Source organism: Coregonus lavaretus, assembly GCF_964263955.1.
Source record: "Coregonus lavaretus genome assembly, chromosome: 3".
In the NCBI taxonomy this organism is placed as follows: domain Eukaryota; kingdom Metazoa; phylum Chordata; class Actinopteri; order Salmoniformes; family Salmonidae; genus Coregonus; species Coregonus lavaretus.
In genome coordinates, this window is record NC_139990.1 from 1,484,515 (window position 1) to 1,501,078 (window position 16,564).

General features: G+C 43.5%; 1 pseudogene across 1 annotated transcript; it reads left to right on the forward strand.

The window, feature by feature from the left end:
• LOC311119254 (ras-related GTP-binding protein C-like) lies at positions 1–3,665 on the forward strand (annotated as a pseudogene). Its single transcript has 6 exons — positions 1–151; positions 204–292; positions 2,197–2,371; positions 2,887–3,001; positions 3,084–3,198; positions 3,521–3,665. The product of its transcript is annotated as a ras-related GTP-binding protein C-like (transcript).
• Positions 3,666–16,564: the final 12,899 nt, after the last annotated feature.

Here is a 16,564-nt window from a genome sequence, read left to right on the forward strand (position 1 = left end):
ATGTCGCCAAATGAGACACTGTTCTTGGAGAGCGCCAACAAAATCTACAAGGATGACATCTCCAGCAGCTCTTTCGTCAACTTCCAAATCTGGGACTTGCCTGGTACTGTGGACTTCGACCCTACCTTCAACTATGAGATGATCTTCAGGGGTGCGGTGCTTTGATCTTGTCACAGGGGTGCGGGGCTTTGATCTTGTCACAGGGGTGCGGGGCTTTGATCTTGTCACAGGGGTGCGGGGCTTTGATCTTGTCACAGGGGTGCGGGGCTTTGATCTTGTCACTGATGCTCAGGTGAGATGATTAGAGGACAGTTAGATGTTGCCCTACCCACGGCAAACATTGAGAAGGCTGCACAGCCTACAGTTTCACAGATTTGTATGTATTCAAAAAATAAGCGGCTGCAATGTCTCTCCTCTGCTTAGAGGGTTTTGTCTTTATTCTCTCTTGGTTTCATCAGGATGATTACGTGGAAGCTTTGGAAGGGCTTCATCTCAGTGTCCGGCAGGGACGGCCTGTTCAATAGGGCGATATGGGCGACGCACTGCCAAACGGGAAAAGGAAGGGATTTTTTTTCTAATCAATTATATCACGGCAACAGTAGTTATCAGTGTTGTAATCTGATCTGACTGCCACTAAATGTCAAATCAGGCTAAAGTCGTGCTTCAAATGGCCCCGCCCGTTTTTGGGCGATTTCAGTCAGGTTGAAAATCGCCCAGAAGTCTCTCATAGCCTGTCATGTAAAATCTATTTTTTTCAAATTTCAAAGCTTTCAATACATTCTCTATGGGTGTCTGTGGGCTTGCACTTACGCGCTTTCGTCATACGTGACGTAACCATGAACGTAACTAAGCAAATAGCGGCTAGCAGCGTCTCTTTGCGACCTGCAGTGTGGCGTTATTTTATGTTTTTAATTTGTACACTTAGTGGCGTTATTTTATGTTTTTAATTTGTACACTTAGTTTACAAACATTCTGCCAACCATGGATTTCGAGTGGTGGGTTTTGGACTGATCTTGTTGATCGTGTACATACCCGCTACGAACGGACTAAATAATGAAAACGTTGCTGGCAGCGGAATCCAATACAGCTGGGAGACTTGGCTGGATGACAGAGTCCCGGACAGAGAAGTGGAGCCGGCCGGCTTCACCCTGGTCGGAGCGGACCTCGATCTGACAGTCACAGGGAAAATCGATCCTGGTAAGAGAGCGACTCTGTACCCCCGAGCCCCGACATTGAACTGCTTTCTGTGTCACTGTGACCTTACTATCTGCCCCGTGAGTTCCCCCAATTGTTTGTTACCGTTGTGTACTGTTGATAATCACAAGTTTACTGGAGAACTGAGACCAAGTAGAGACTTTGGACAGGGTGGATATGGTATAATAAAGGCAGTTTATTCAGAGGTAAAGATATCTGGAATCGCGTGCACGGACTCGTTCGTCAAACTCTTAGGGAGCTATCTGAAGAGAGCCCCGAAAACATTGTGTGCTGACATTTTATACAATAAATGATGTAGGTTGAATCTAGTAGTTCTGATCTTCTGATTGGTCCTGATGAGTTGGGCGAGGTCCCCTCCACTGTTGCATTGGCTCTGAGTCGGGTTCTCTGTCTTCAAATGTTCAGCCTAAAGAGAGGGGATTTTTGTGTGTGTGTGTGTGTGTGTTTAACAGTGATGATGTGTGTGTGTGTGTGTGTTTAACAGTGATGATGTGTGTGTGTGTGTGTGTTATCAGTGATGATGTGTGTGTGTGTGTGTGTGTGTGTCCTCAGAGCAAGAACTCGTGAGTTGGAAGAACTGAGAGACCTATGGCGTGGGTGTTGTCCTTGGCCACCTGCTGACAAGGCTGACAAGATAGGACTCTTTTGTCCATTGTTATAGGATAGGAACAGCATTGATTGAAAACAAACGCCCAACACAAAATGGGTCATGCACAAGATTTTAGTCAGACCAAGCTATAACATTATATATTTACTACGACAGTACATTCAACCAAAAGCTAATATAACAAAGGCATCAGAGATTATTTATAATCTGTCACAGAAACTGGAATCCATCTCCCCAGATCAGTCAATAAATGCTTCTGGTATTGACTTATATGCTGCCCCTGTCTTCATGTTGTTGCTGGACATATCTTTTTTAAAATGTGTGTAGGTCACCTAAATCATCAGAAAAATTGCCCCTCCTGAGAATTTTTTCAGGAGCCGCCACTGGTGTCCGGAGCCTACAGGTTCAACCCAGAGATCAACTTTGAGGTGTTTTTATCCATAAGGTTGATGGCCTGTCAAGACGATCACAAGATAAAACCCAAAGAGACCTCCATCGGAGAGCCAACGATGACCTAGCAGATGCCAGCCTGGAGAAGCTTTACCTCAGGTTAGTGCAAAGGACAATAATAATATGCCATTTAGCAGACGCTTTTATCCAAAGCGACTTACAGTCATGCGTGCATAAATTGTTTTGTATATGGGTGGTCCCGGGGTTCGAACCCACTACCTTGGCGTTACAAGCGCCGTGCTCTACCAGCTGAGCTACAGAGGACCAGACACGACAAGACAAGACAACATAACGAATGTCAGCCGTGCGCAGTGGAATCGTAGATCACCTGCTGGGTGTCGACAAACTGTGGTGATTCAACATGAAGAATCGTAGGGAAATTAACCATAAATTACAGCTGATGTTCTGTGGTCAGAGGAGATAGGAAGGACAACCGCTGTTTTTAACCATTTGTCGGAACGATCTGTTTTGTCCTTAACTGGTGGTGGGTTAGGTATGTGGCCCAATGTCACTCAGAGGGATCAGCTTGTTTTTGGCATAACAAGTTGGGAGAGGAACTGTTAGATACAAGACATGTTACTGTTTTCTCAATTCTCTCTCTTTCTCTGTTTCAGCTTTTATTTGACCAGCATCTATGACCATTCCATATTTGAGGCTTTCAGTAAAGTGGTCCAGAAGCTCATTCCTCAGCTACCAACATTGGAAAACCTTCTGAACATTTTAATATCACTATGTCTTTTTTCATCATTTCAATAAGCTAATTTGAACTGATTCTTCTAATTTTGTCAGAACTTTGTTTATTTTTGGACAGAACTCGGGGATTGAGAAAGCCTTCCTGTTTGACGTGGTCAGTAAGATCTACATCACCACCGACAGCTCTACTGTGACATGATCGATGTTGTAATCAACGTTTCTTGTATCTATGGGTGAGAGAGAAGAAAATCATATGCCATATATTTCCAAATGTGTGTATTGGACATATATTAGTGGTCTGTTCATAAAATTACATTGTTCATGCTTGGGATTGTATGTGCAAATCATTGAAATCGACCACTCAGTGAATACGCATCACTGCCTGGCGCTGTATTCGTTTGAAGCATGAGGTAAGGATGCTTTTGTTATTGTAGAGGTTGACGAGGAATCGTAGATTCCTGTGATTATGAAAAGCTATAATGGAGAGCTTAGAGTTTATTTCGTGATTGGAAAAAGTGAATTGCTTTTCCTTTGTGGTCTTCCATTGCACCTGAGGGAAGATGGAGGTGTCAGTGCCTATGATAAGTAGTCTTTAGCCATCATTAAGGTCAACAACACCACCGTATTCTGCCTGAAAGTGGTCACCTGGCCCTCGCCTGCATCCTCATATGAGGAGAGCTTTGAAAGGAAAGGTGAGTGAAAAGTCTGGCACCATTTGTAGAATTGTACTATTTGCAGTGCATTCGGAAAGTATTCAGACCCCTTGACTTTTCCCACATTTTGTTACGTTACAGCCTTATTCTAAAATGGATTACATTGTTTCCCCCCCCCTCATCAATCTACACACACTACCCCATAATGACAAAGCAAAAATAGGTTTTAATAATTTTTTTGCAAATGTATTTAAAAAAAAACCCGGAAATATTACATTTACATAAGTATTCAGACCCTTTACTCAGTACTTTGTTGAAGCACCTTTGGCAGCGATTACAGCCTCGACTCTTCCTGGGTATGACGCTACAAGCTTGGCACACCTGTATTTGGGGAGTTTCTCCCATTCTTCTCTGCAGATCATCTCAAGCTCTGTCACTGCACAGCTATTTTCAGGTCTCTCCAGAGATGTTCGATTGGGTTCAAGTCCGAGCTCTGGCTGGGCAACTCAAGGACATTCAGAGACTTGTCCCAAAGCCACTCCTGCGTTGTCTTGGCTGTGTGATTAGGGTCGTTGTCCTGTTGGAAGGTGAACTTTCGCCCCAGTCTGAGGTCCTGAGTGCTCTGGAGCAGGTTTTCATCAAGGATCTCTCTGTACTTTGCTCCATTCATCTTTAACTCGAACCTGACTAGTCTCCCAGTCCCTGCAGCTGAAAAACATTCACACAGCATAATGCTGCCACCACTATGCTTCACCGTAGAGATGGTGCCATGTATCCTCCAGACGTGACATTTTGTATTCAGGCCAAAGAGTTCAATCTTGGTTTCATCAGACCAGAGAATCTTGTTTCTCATGGTCTGAGTCCTTTAGGTGCCTTTTGGCAAACTCCAAGCGGGCTGTCATGTGGCTTTTACTGAGGAGTGGCTTCCGTCTGGCCACTTTACCATAAAGGCCTGATTGGTGGAGTGCTTCAGAGATGGTTGTTCTTCTGGAAGGTTCTCACATCTCCACAGAGGAACTCTAGAGCTCTGTCAAAGTGACCATCGGGTTCTTGGTCACCTCCCTACCAAGGGGATGTTTTTTAGCGGCACGGACTGGGAGACTAGTCAGGATCGAGGCAAAGATGAACGGAGCAAAGTACAGAGAGATCCTTGATGAAAACCTGCTCCAGAGCACTCAGGACCTCAGACTGGGGTGAAGGTTCACCTTCCAACAGGACAACGACCCTAAGCACACAGCCAAGACAACGCAGGAGTGGCTTTGGGACAAGTCTCTGAATGTCCTTGAGTAGCCATGCAGAGCCTTGACTTGAACCCGATCTAACATCTCTGGAGAGACCTGAAAATAGCTTTGCAGCAACACTCCCCATCCAACCTGACAGAACTTGAGTGTATCTGCAGAGAAGAATGGGAGAAACTCCCCAAATACAGGTGTGCCAAGCTTGTAGCGTCATACCCAAGAAGACTCGATGCTGTAATCGCTGCCAAAGGTGCTTCAACAAAGTACTGAGTAAAGGGTCTGAATACTTATGTTAATGTGATATTTCCGTATTTTACAAAACATTCTAAAAAATCTGTTTTGGCTTCGTGATTGTGTTGAGTAATGAGGGAAAACAATGTTTTAATCAATTTTAGAATAAGGCTGTAACGTAACAAGATGTGGAAAAAGTCAAGGGGTCTGAATACTTTCCGAAGGCACTTCAGCGAAGACTACCCAGCTCCAGCAGAAGAGGTATTGTATACCATAGCTATGATTGGCCAGGTTTGATCCTGACCTAACCAATAGGAAATGCTACCCACCCGGCCAGGTTGACAACTCCATGTGGGATGCCCATGGGGGTGTTGAAGGCAGCAGGAAGCAGCTTCCTCCCGAGTTTCATCACTTTCCTCTTAAACACCTGGAGAGACAAGAGAGCTGTTCAGTTCAGTTGAGTCAGGTCAGTTCAGTTCCTGCTATCTCTCTCAGAATTACCTTCTTGATCCAACCCAGTCAGGTTTCAAGACTGGTCATTCAACCGAGACTGCTCTTCTCTGTGTCACGGAGGCTCTCCGCACTGCTAAAGCTAACTCTTTCTCCTCTGCTCTTATCCTTCTAGACCTATCTGCTGCCTTTGATACTGTGAACCATCAGATCCTCCTCTCCACCCTCTCAGAGTTAGGCATCTCCGGCGCTGCTCACTCTTGGATTGCGTCCTACCTGACAGGTCGCTCCTACCAAGTGGCGTGGCGAGAATCTGTCTCCGCACCACGTGCTCTCACCACTGGTGTCCCCCAGGGCTCAGTTCAAGGCCCTCTTCTATTCTCTCTATACACCAAGTCACATGGCTCTGTCATATCCTCACATGGTCTCTCCTATCATTGCTACGCAGACGACTCACAATTAATATTCTCCTTTCCCCCTTCTGATAACCAGGTGGCGAATCGCATCTCTGCATGTCTGGCAGACATGTCAGTGTGGATGTCGGATCACCACCTCAAGCTGAACCTCGGCAAGACGGAGCTGCTCTTCCTCTCGGGGAAGGACTGCCCGCTCCATGATCTCGCCATCACGGTTGACAACTCCATTGTGTCCTCCTCCCAGAGTGCAAAGAACCTTGGCGTGACCCTGGACAACACCCTGTCGTTCTCCGCTAACATCAAAACGGTGACCCGATCCTGCAGGTTCATGCTCTACAACATTCGCAGAGTACGACCCTACCTTACACAGAAAGTGGCACAGGTCCTAATCCAGGCACTTGTCATCTCCCGTCTGGATTACTGCAACTCGCTGTTGGCTGGGCTCCCTGCCTGTGCCATTAAACCTCTACAACTCATCCAGAATGCAGCCCGTCTGGTGTTCAACCTTCCCAAGTTCTCTCATGTCACCCCGCTCCTCCGCACACTCCACTGGCTTCCAGTTGAGGCTCGCATCTACTACAAGACCATGGTGCTTGCCTACGGAGCTGTGAGGGGAACGGCACCTCCTTACCTTCAGGCTCTGATCAGACCCTACACCCAAACGAGGGCACTACGTTCATCCACCTCTGGCCTGCTAGCCACCCTACCTCTACGGAAGCACAGTTCCCGCTCAGCCCAGTCAAAGCTATTCGCTGCTCTGGCACCCCAATGGTGGCACTTGAAACCCTACCTCTTTAAGGAATACCTGGAATAGTATAAAAGTAATCCTTCTACCCCCCCACCCTATGGCTATCATAAGTTGAATGCACCAATTTGTAAGTCGCTCTGGATAAGAGCGTCTGCTAAATGACGTAAATGTAAATTTAATATATATGGGACAGCTCTCTGCTATCCCTCTTCTCAGTGTCTGTCTGATTGCGGTGGGGTTTGTCAAGGAACAAGGGGGATGATGTTGTAGTCATCGTTGTATTTCACCCTTTGTCTTCCTCAAGAAGTGTATCCAAGCAGACTGCATCAAACTCTTCTTCTATGGTGAAACCACATTTTCTGTTTATTACATTTCAGTTAGTTTGAATAGGCCACCTATCTGTCTAATTACTCTCCTTCTATCCAGGTGGACCAGATACGTAGCATCTCATGATGCACAACATGTATACAGCCACAGCCACAGCTCACAAAATATGCCATGCAGCTAAATTTAAAAAATAATCTGCCAAAGCTCAAAACTGGAGTCAAAGAGGTGCTTGGGACACAGTGAGCCTGAAGCAGACTGGTCTATACATACATATTGTCCTCCAACATTCAAACCAGGGGCTGTATGAGTACAGTATCTCAGAGTAAGAGTGCTGGTCTAGGATCAGGTCCCTCCTGTCCATGTTATCTTATTCATTGTGATCTAAAAAGGCAAAACTGATCCTAAATCAGCACTCCTACTCTGAGAAACTGTATACATCCGGCCCTAGGTTTTAAGCCACTGTGTAATTAAAGCAGACAACCGGGCCCTAAAACGTTCTTCTTATTAATGACTTCCTAGGCTGTTTTTTTTATCCTCTTCCTATGCAATGGAGCAACCACAATGGATTCATTCTGCGACAGAGGCTGTCATCGCATAGGAGAGTTGTGATTTTCCTGTTCCTAGAATGCATTGATCTCTGACAAATTCCAGAACTCAATCAATGTATATCATTTCCGTGGTGTTTGTAGTGTTGATGTGATTCTGTAATCTATCTGCAATCGATGCATTCTAGGATATCTACATCATAACAGAATCAAAGATGTGATGGTGGTTCTCTTTTATTGATTCGTCCACATTCGCAGGCAAGTGGATAGATAGTAATGTCAAAGTGGAAGGACATTTTTAACATTTATAAAACATTTATGAATAATAAAACACTAATATATTTACATTAGATAAGTACTCAACCCCCATATATTGACATGTTATAAAAAACCTTTGGCAGCGATTACAGCTGTGCGTCTTGGGGTAAGTCTCTAAGAGCTTTGCACACCTGGATTGTACAATATTTCCCCATTATTCTTAAAAACATTCTTCAAGCTCTGTCAAGTTGGTTGTTGATCATTGCTAGACAGCCATTTTCAAGTCGTGCCGCTCAGGAATGTTCAATGTGGTCTTGGTTAGCAACGCCGGTGTAGATTTGGCCTTGTGATTTAGGTTATTGTCCTGCTGAAAGGTGAATTCGTCTCCCAGTGTCTGTTGGAAAGTAGACTGAGACAGGTTTTCCTATAGAATTTTGGTTTTGCTTAGCGGTATTCCATTTCTTTTTATCCTAAAAAACTCCCTAGTTCTTGCCGATGACAAGCATACCCATAACATTATGCATCCACCACCATGCTTGAAAATATGAAGAGTGGTACTCAGTGATGTGTTGGATTTGTCCCAAACATAACACTTTGTATTCAGGACAAAAAGTGAATTTCTTTGCCACATTTCAGTGCAGTTTTACTTTAGTGCCTTGTTGCAAACAGGATGCATGTTTTGGAATATTTTTTATTCTGTACATGCTTCCTTCTTTTCACTCAGTCATTTAGGTTAGTATTATATAGTAACTACAGTGTTGTTGATCCATTCTCAGTTTTCTCATATCACAACCATTAAACTGTTTTAAAGTCACCATTGGCCTCATGGTGAAATCCCTAAGCGGTTTCCTTCCTCTCCGGCAACTGAGTTAGGAAGGACGCCTGTATATTTGTAGTGGCTGGGTGTATTGATACACCATCCAAAGCTTAATTAATAACTTCACCATGCTCAAAGGGATATTCAGCATCTGCTTTTTTAAATGTTATTTTACCCATCTACCAATTGGTGCCCTTCTTTGCGAAGCACTGTAAAACCTCCCTGGGTCTTTGTGGTTGAGTCTGTGTTTTAAATTCATTACTCGATAGAGGGACCTTACAGATAATTGTTTGTGTGGGGTACAGAGATGGGTTAGTCATAAAGAAAATCATGTTAACAACTATTATTGAAAGAGTCCATGCAACTTATGTGATTTGTTAAGCACATTTTTACTCCTGAACTTATTTAGGCTTGCCATAACAAAGGGGTTGAATAATTATTGACTCAAGACATTTCAGCTTTACATTGTTGATTCATTTGTAAAAAATTATCAAATCAAAATTCCACTTTGACATTATTGGGTACTGTGTGTAGATCAGTGATACAAAATATCAGGCTGTAACGCAACAGAATGTGGAGAAAGTAAAGGGGGGTGGATATTTTCTGAAGGCGCTGTTGCTATGGGAGACTTGATTTCCTAGGTAATACAGCTGATAAGAAATGAATAAACTGAGGTAGTCCAACCCTAGCCCTAACCCTTATCCTAACTCTAAACTTAACCCCTTACCCTAGCCCTAACTCTAAACCTTACCCTAACCTAATAAAGTGTGCCCAACTATGATGGATGGATAGAGCTCACCTCCTCTCCTGTTAGGTAGTAGGCAAAGAGCTGGCCACCCACATAATGGATAATCACTTCCAACCCTGTGGGAGAGAGAGAAAGAGAGAGGGGGGTGGGGGGAGTGTGAGAGAGAGAGAGAAAGAGAGATTGCATTTCATTATAAACAAGGGATACTTTATATTCTGTGAGCTGTCTGACGTCTGGCTCCAGGGTGATTAAAGGATGTTTTTCCATTTTCTTCTCAGCGGGGCTTAATCTCCATGCCTGTCACATGATTGATTATGCAGGTCCAGCATTCTCTATGTGACGTCCCTATCCAACTCCAACCTGTCTGAATACACGCTGTTCTGGACTAGATTTACACAGCTAAAGTGGCATATATATATATCAATCTACTGACAACATTCATTAATAAGGGTAAAATGACCCACTTCTTAGGTTGAGGTTCAGCTTGTCTTCTTCCCACTCCTTGGCCTCCCGGTATTCATCCAGCGCAGATGTAGAGGATATCCAGAGAGTCGACGATGGAGGCACCTCTTAGCCCACCCGTGACACCAAAACCACACACACACATTTATTATGGACTGCACTGCAGACCATAGTGTTGCACAGTATACCGAAACTTCTATACTTTTTCGATAGTAGAACATGAAAAATGGTTTGGTACTATAATTTTTTTGTTACTTTCGGTACTTCTGTCAAATGTGTCTCACGGATCAAGTCTGTCTATCAACGCAGCCAATGTCCCCCTTATAGTGTGAACGCACCGTGCCTGCTTCAATATCAAAATGTAACATTTCATTGCAGTCATTTCATAATCGCCATTAAAATTATATTGCAATAGGATAAGGTAATTCAACCATCAAATCTCGGTGATCCCAGGGGCCTCTGGAGCCACCAGTCCATTGACATTAGTAACAACAAACATCCATTCCTCTCCTCAGCATTCTCTCCCCCTGGGGTCTGTTTGTATCTAAATAGCTAACAACCTACTCCATTAAACAACTGCTCTGCCGGGCCTCCTCCACAACAAGCTACCAAGAGTGATGAGCTGCTATGAATGATGAACCATATGACTCTATTTCCCCTCCAGGGGTTTGAAATGACACAGGACATCCATTGATAGGAAACGTTGGAAGAAAGAAAAACCTTGTATAAAAAAAATTGACGTTTTTTAAATTTATTTTTTATTGACATTTAAGCTTGTTTGGTTTTTTGCAGCAGTCATGTCAATGTCATTTTATACTTTCACACAATGAATATCCAAATGAGGCTACAGATAAGCCACATTCTCCTTGCCAAGAAATGGACAAGAACCCAAGTTAGACCAATCTCTGGCTGTACAATTCTTAACTGACAGCAGACTAATAGCTTTCTGAAGTTTTGTATTTCTATAAAACAAAGATCCTGTTTGACTGTAAGTAGCCCAATTTATGAAAATGGATCAAAAAAACAAAAGCTTATGACTCCTTCAGGAGAGTCATGGCTGAATAGCAATAGGGCTCACTCAGAGTCTACAGTGGCTCTACAGTTATGGGATTAGCAAATAGCTTGCCGGGTAAATATGTCTCTATTTGAATAAAATAAGCTACTGTACGTCGTGGGTGGGAGGATTCCGCCCTAGTTGCTGTGTGTGTGTGTTTGTTGATGTTTGTAATAAGTAGTGGGTGTACAGCGACGTGACTGTTGGCTGAGTCAGGAGATTCATGTTTTGACATTCAGAACAATGATGGCCCAAAACAATGAGGCCCAGTCTATGTCCCAAATTGCACCCTATTCCCTATATAGTGCCCTACATTGGACCTGGGCCCATGGGGCTCTGGTTCAAAGTAGTGCACTATGTAGGGACTCAAGACCCGGAGTGTCAAAATGAATGGAGCAGTCCAGCCGCTCAACTAGCAATAGAGCAGGAGAATCTTGTCAACTGTACAGTAGGCAATGTGGACCCTATCCCCCACCTCCTCCAGCCCACACACTTACCATACAGCAGTATTGTCCTGGAGTTAATGCAGCCTGCTGATACAGCAGTATTGTCCTGGAGTTAATGCTGCCTGCTGATACAGCAGTATTGTCCTGGAGTTAATGCAGCCTGCTGATACAGCAGTATTGTCCTGGAGTTAATGGAGCCTGCTGATACAGCAGTATTGTCCTGGAGTTAATGGAGCCTGCTGATACAGCAGTATTGTCCTGGAGTTAATGCTGCCTTCTGATACAGCAGTATTGTCCTGGAGTTAATGCTGCCTGCTGATACAGCAGTATTGTCCTGGAGTTAATGCAGCCTGCTGATACAGCAGTATTGTCCTGGAGTTAATGGAGCCTGCTGGTGAATTTGTCTGTCTTTTAAAAGCAGCAAACTGCATTCCCTCATGGGCAACAGTGAGGAGACACCTTATAGTTTTTAGTCTAGGGCTGTGTTAGAATGTACCCTATTTGGTATCAAATTCCCATTAAAATTCTAATTAATTTAGACGTTTGAATCTTCCAGCAGGCCTATAACAAGCCTTGAAACATGTTGATGTCATTAACAGTTCTTTGCTGAAAGACATTCCTCAGACTGACCATTATGGTCCAGACAGCCTTTAAGGGCTCACCCTCCTGCCTCCTCCACACAAACATGTCTGGAGCAACGTTTCAAACGAGTTGTTTGAAGGAGGAAGAACAAGGCTCCAAAACCAAACCTCAGAGGAATAGTAAGAATATACATTTCTGAGGTAAACGAAAACCCACGACTGAAGTTTTACCCCCCTTCTCCACACTTTGTTACACACTGACCCCTGACGGTAGTACAGTGGGGAAAAAAAAGTATTTAGTCAGCCACCAATTGTGCAAGTTCTCCCACTTAAAAAGATGAGAGAGGCCTGTAATTGTCATCATAGGTACACGTCAACTATGACAGACAAAATGAGAAAAGAAAATCCAGAAAATCACATTGTAGGATTTAATGAATTTATTTACAAATTATGGTGGAAAAAAAGTATTTGGTCAATAGCAAAAGTTTCTCAATACTTTGTTATCTAACCTTTGTTGGCAATGACACAGGTCAAACGTTTTCTGTAAGTCTTCACAAGGTTTTCACACACTGTTGCTGGTATTTTGGCCCATTCCTCCATGCAGATCTCCCCTAGAGCAGTGATGTTTTGGGGCTGTCGCTGGGCAACACGGACTTTCAACTCCCTCCAAAGATTTTCTATGGGGTTGAGATCTGGAGACTGGCTAGGCCACTCCAGGACCTTGAAATGCTTCTTACGAAGCCACTCCTTCGTTGCCCGGGCGGTGTGTTTGGGATCATTGTCATGCTGAAAGACCCAGCCACGTTTCATCTTCAATGCCCTTGCTGATGGAAGGAGGTTTTCACTCAAAATCTCACGATACATGGCCCCATTCATTCTTTCCTTTACACGGATCAGTCGTCCTGGTCCCTTTGCAGAAAAACAGCCCCAAAGCATGATGTTTCCACCCCCATGCTTCACAAATAGGTATGGTGTTCTTTGGATGCAACTCAGCATTCTTTGTCCTCCAAACACGACGAGTTGAGTTTTTACCAAAAAGTTCTATTTTGGTTTCATCTGACCATATGACATTCTTCCAATCCTCTTCTGGATCATCCAAATGCACTCTAGCAAACATCAGACGGGCCTGGACATGTACTGGCTTAAGCAGGGGGACACGTTTGGCAATGCAGGATTTGAGTCGCTGGCGGCGTAGTGTGTTACTGATGGTAGGCTTTGTTACTTTGGTCCCAGCTCTCTGCAGGTCATTCACTAGCCCCCCCCGTGTGGTTCTGGGATTTTGCTCACCGTTCTTGTGATCATTTTGACCCCACGGGGTGAGATCTTGCGTGGAGCCCCAGATCGAGGGAGATTATCAGTGGTCTTGTATGTCTTCCATTTCCTAATAATTGCTCCCACAGTTGATTTCTTCAAACCAAGCTGCTTACCTATTGCAGATTCAGTCTTCCCAGCCTGGTGCAGGTCTACAATTTTGTTTCTGGTGTCCTTTGACAGCTCTTTGGTCTTGGCCATAGTGGAGTTTGGAGTGTGACTGTTTGAGGTTGTGGACAGGTGTCTTTTATACTGATAACAAGTTCAAACAGGTGCCATTAATACAGGTTACGAGTGGAGGACAGAGGAGCCTCTTAAAGAAGAAGTTACAGGTCTGTGAGAGCCAGAAATCTTGCTTGTTTGTAGGTGACCAAATACTTATTTTCCACCATAATTTGCAAATAAATTCATTAAAAATCCTACAATGTGATTTTCTGGATTTTTTTCTTCTCAATTTGTCTGTCATAGTTGACATGTACCTGTGATGAAAATTACAGGCCTCTCTCATCTTTTTAAGTGGGAGAACTTGCACAATTGGTGGCTGACTAAATATTTATTTTCCCCCACTGTACATTTCTGAGGTAAACGAAAACCCACGACTGAAGTTTTATCCCCCTTCTCCACACTTTGTTACACACTGACCCCTGACCGTAGTATATCTGAATTATTTTACAGCAAATTCCACTGTTGAAATGTCCAACAAAACATTTATAAAACACTTTATTGGTAATGCATGTGATTTGTAAAGCTTTTTTTCCTCTCAATACAAACAGAAAACAGTTCAACCTGTTTCATTTCAAATACATTGTCTTTCTTATAAAAAAAAATATTAAAAACTTGGCACACTTTATTATTATTTTTTAACATACAAAACAATAACTTACAAGTCAAAATATGCTTTGACAGCTACAGTGAGGGAAAAAAGTATTTGATCCCCTGCTGATTTTGTATGTTTGCCCACTGACAAAGAAATGATCATTTTAATGGTAGGTTTATTTGAACAGTGAGAAACAGAATAACAACAAAAAAATCCAGAAAAACGCATGTCAAAAATGTTATAAATTGATTTGCATTTTAATGAGGGAAATAAGTATTTGACCCCCTCTCAATCAGAAAGATTTCTGGCTCCCAGGTGTCTTATATACAGGTAACGAGCTGAGATTAGGAGCACACTCTTAAAGGGAGTGCTCCTAATCTCAGCTTGTTACCTGTATAAAAGACACCTGTCCACAGAAGCAATCAATCAATTAGATTCCAAACTCTCCACCATGGCCAAGCCCAAAGAGCTCGCCAAGGATGTCATGGGCTACAAGACCATCGCCAAGCAGCTTGGTGAGAAGGTGACAACAGTTGGTGCGATTATTCACAAATGGAAGAAACACAAAAGACCTGTCAATCTCCCTTGGCCTGGGGCTCCATGCAAGATCTCACCTTGTGGAGTTGCAATGATCATGAGAACGGTGAGGAATCAGCCCAGAACTATACGGGAGGATCTTGTCAATGATCTCAAGGCAGCTGGGACCATAGTCACCAAGAAAACAATTGGTAACACACTATGCCGTGAAGGACTGAAATCCTGCAGCACCAGCAAGGTCCCCCTGCTCAAGAAAGCACATATACAGGGCCGTCTGAAGTTTGCCAATGAACATCTGAATGATTCAGAGGAGAACTGGGTGAAAGTGTTGTGGTCAGATGAGACCAAAATCAAGCTCTTTGGCATCAACTCAACTCGCCGTGTTTGGAGGAGGAGGAATGCTGCCTATGACCCCAAGAACACCATCCCCACCGTCAAACATGGAGGTGGAAACATTATGCTTTGGGAAATGTTTCTGCTAAGGGGACAGGACAACTTCACCATATCAAAGGGACGATGGACGGGGCTATTTACCGTAAAATCTTGGGTGAGAACCTCCCTCCCTCAGCCAGGGCATTGAAAATGGGTCGTGGATGGGTATTCCAGCATGACAACTACCCAAAACACACGGCCAAGGCAACAAAGGAGTGGCTCAAGAAGAGGCACATTAAGGTCCTGGAGTGGCCTAGCCAGTCTCCAGACCTTAATCCCATAGAAAATCTGTGGAGGGAGCTGAAGGTTCGAGTTGCCAAACGTCAGCCTCGAATCCTTAATGATTTGGAGAAGATCTGCAAAGAGGAGTGGAACAAAATCCCTCCTGAGATGTGTGCAAACCTGGTGGCCAACTACAAGAAATGTCTGACCTCTGTGATTGCCAACAAGGGTTTTGCCACCAAGTACTAAGTCATGTTTTGCAGAGGGGTCAAATACTTATTTCCCTCATTAAAATGCAAATCAATTTATAACATATTTGACATGCGTTTTTCTGGATGTTTTTGTTGTTATTCTGTCTCTCACTGTTAAAATAAACCTACCATTAAAATTATAGACTGATCATTTCTTTGTCAGTGGGCAAACGTACAAAATCAGCAGGGGATCAAATACTTTATTCCCTCACTGTATAGCTGTTTTAGGAGCTTGGTTTAGGAGGTGTACCCCCCCCAAATACAGTGGAGACAAGGCATGATAGGTGTGATATGGGCTCTATTTTGATACTTGCCTCCTCTGAAAAGGCTTTTATCCAGTTCAATACTGGAAACTGCATGAGCATTTAGGCTACGTTTACACAGGCAGCCCAATTCTGATATTTTTCCACTAATTAGTATTTTGACCAATCAGATCTTTTGCCCATAATTGGGCTCCCTGTGTAAATGCAGCCGTAGTTACCGTTGTGTTTTCTTGCTGTAAAGGGTTGTGCTTTAAGTAATTGGCCGTCTACCGTGTGATGCAGTCAGTAGTTGGCCGTCTACCCTGTGATGCAGTCAGTCGGAAGCTGCATGATTTTACATCACTAAAACAAATCTCGAAAACCAAACAAATCTTGACACATGCTTTCATGATATAAAATAAATAAATTGTTTGTGAAAAATTGGTACGTGAACCATTGGCAAATCATTCACATTATCTCACATAACAAGAGGAAACGCCAAAGAACTATGACCCAAAATATGAACAATACAACAGTAATGGAACATGGATAAATGAGAAACTAATGTCCTTCAATACTTTGACTTGAAGATGTCTTCATCTTATACAAAGGAGTGCCAGAAGAGAAGGAGCTTCCAATCCCATTATGCTCCCCACTGGATGTTAGCCTGAAATCCAGACCTGTTTTGTGCCAACATGCCACTCCTTGTACTCGGTATCATACCAAACATGACAACATTTGATTTGAACGTTAGCACAAACAGACTGGTACCCAGGCGAACTTCATGCACTTTAGTTTAAAATATGTGCTTTA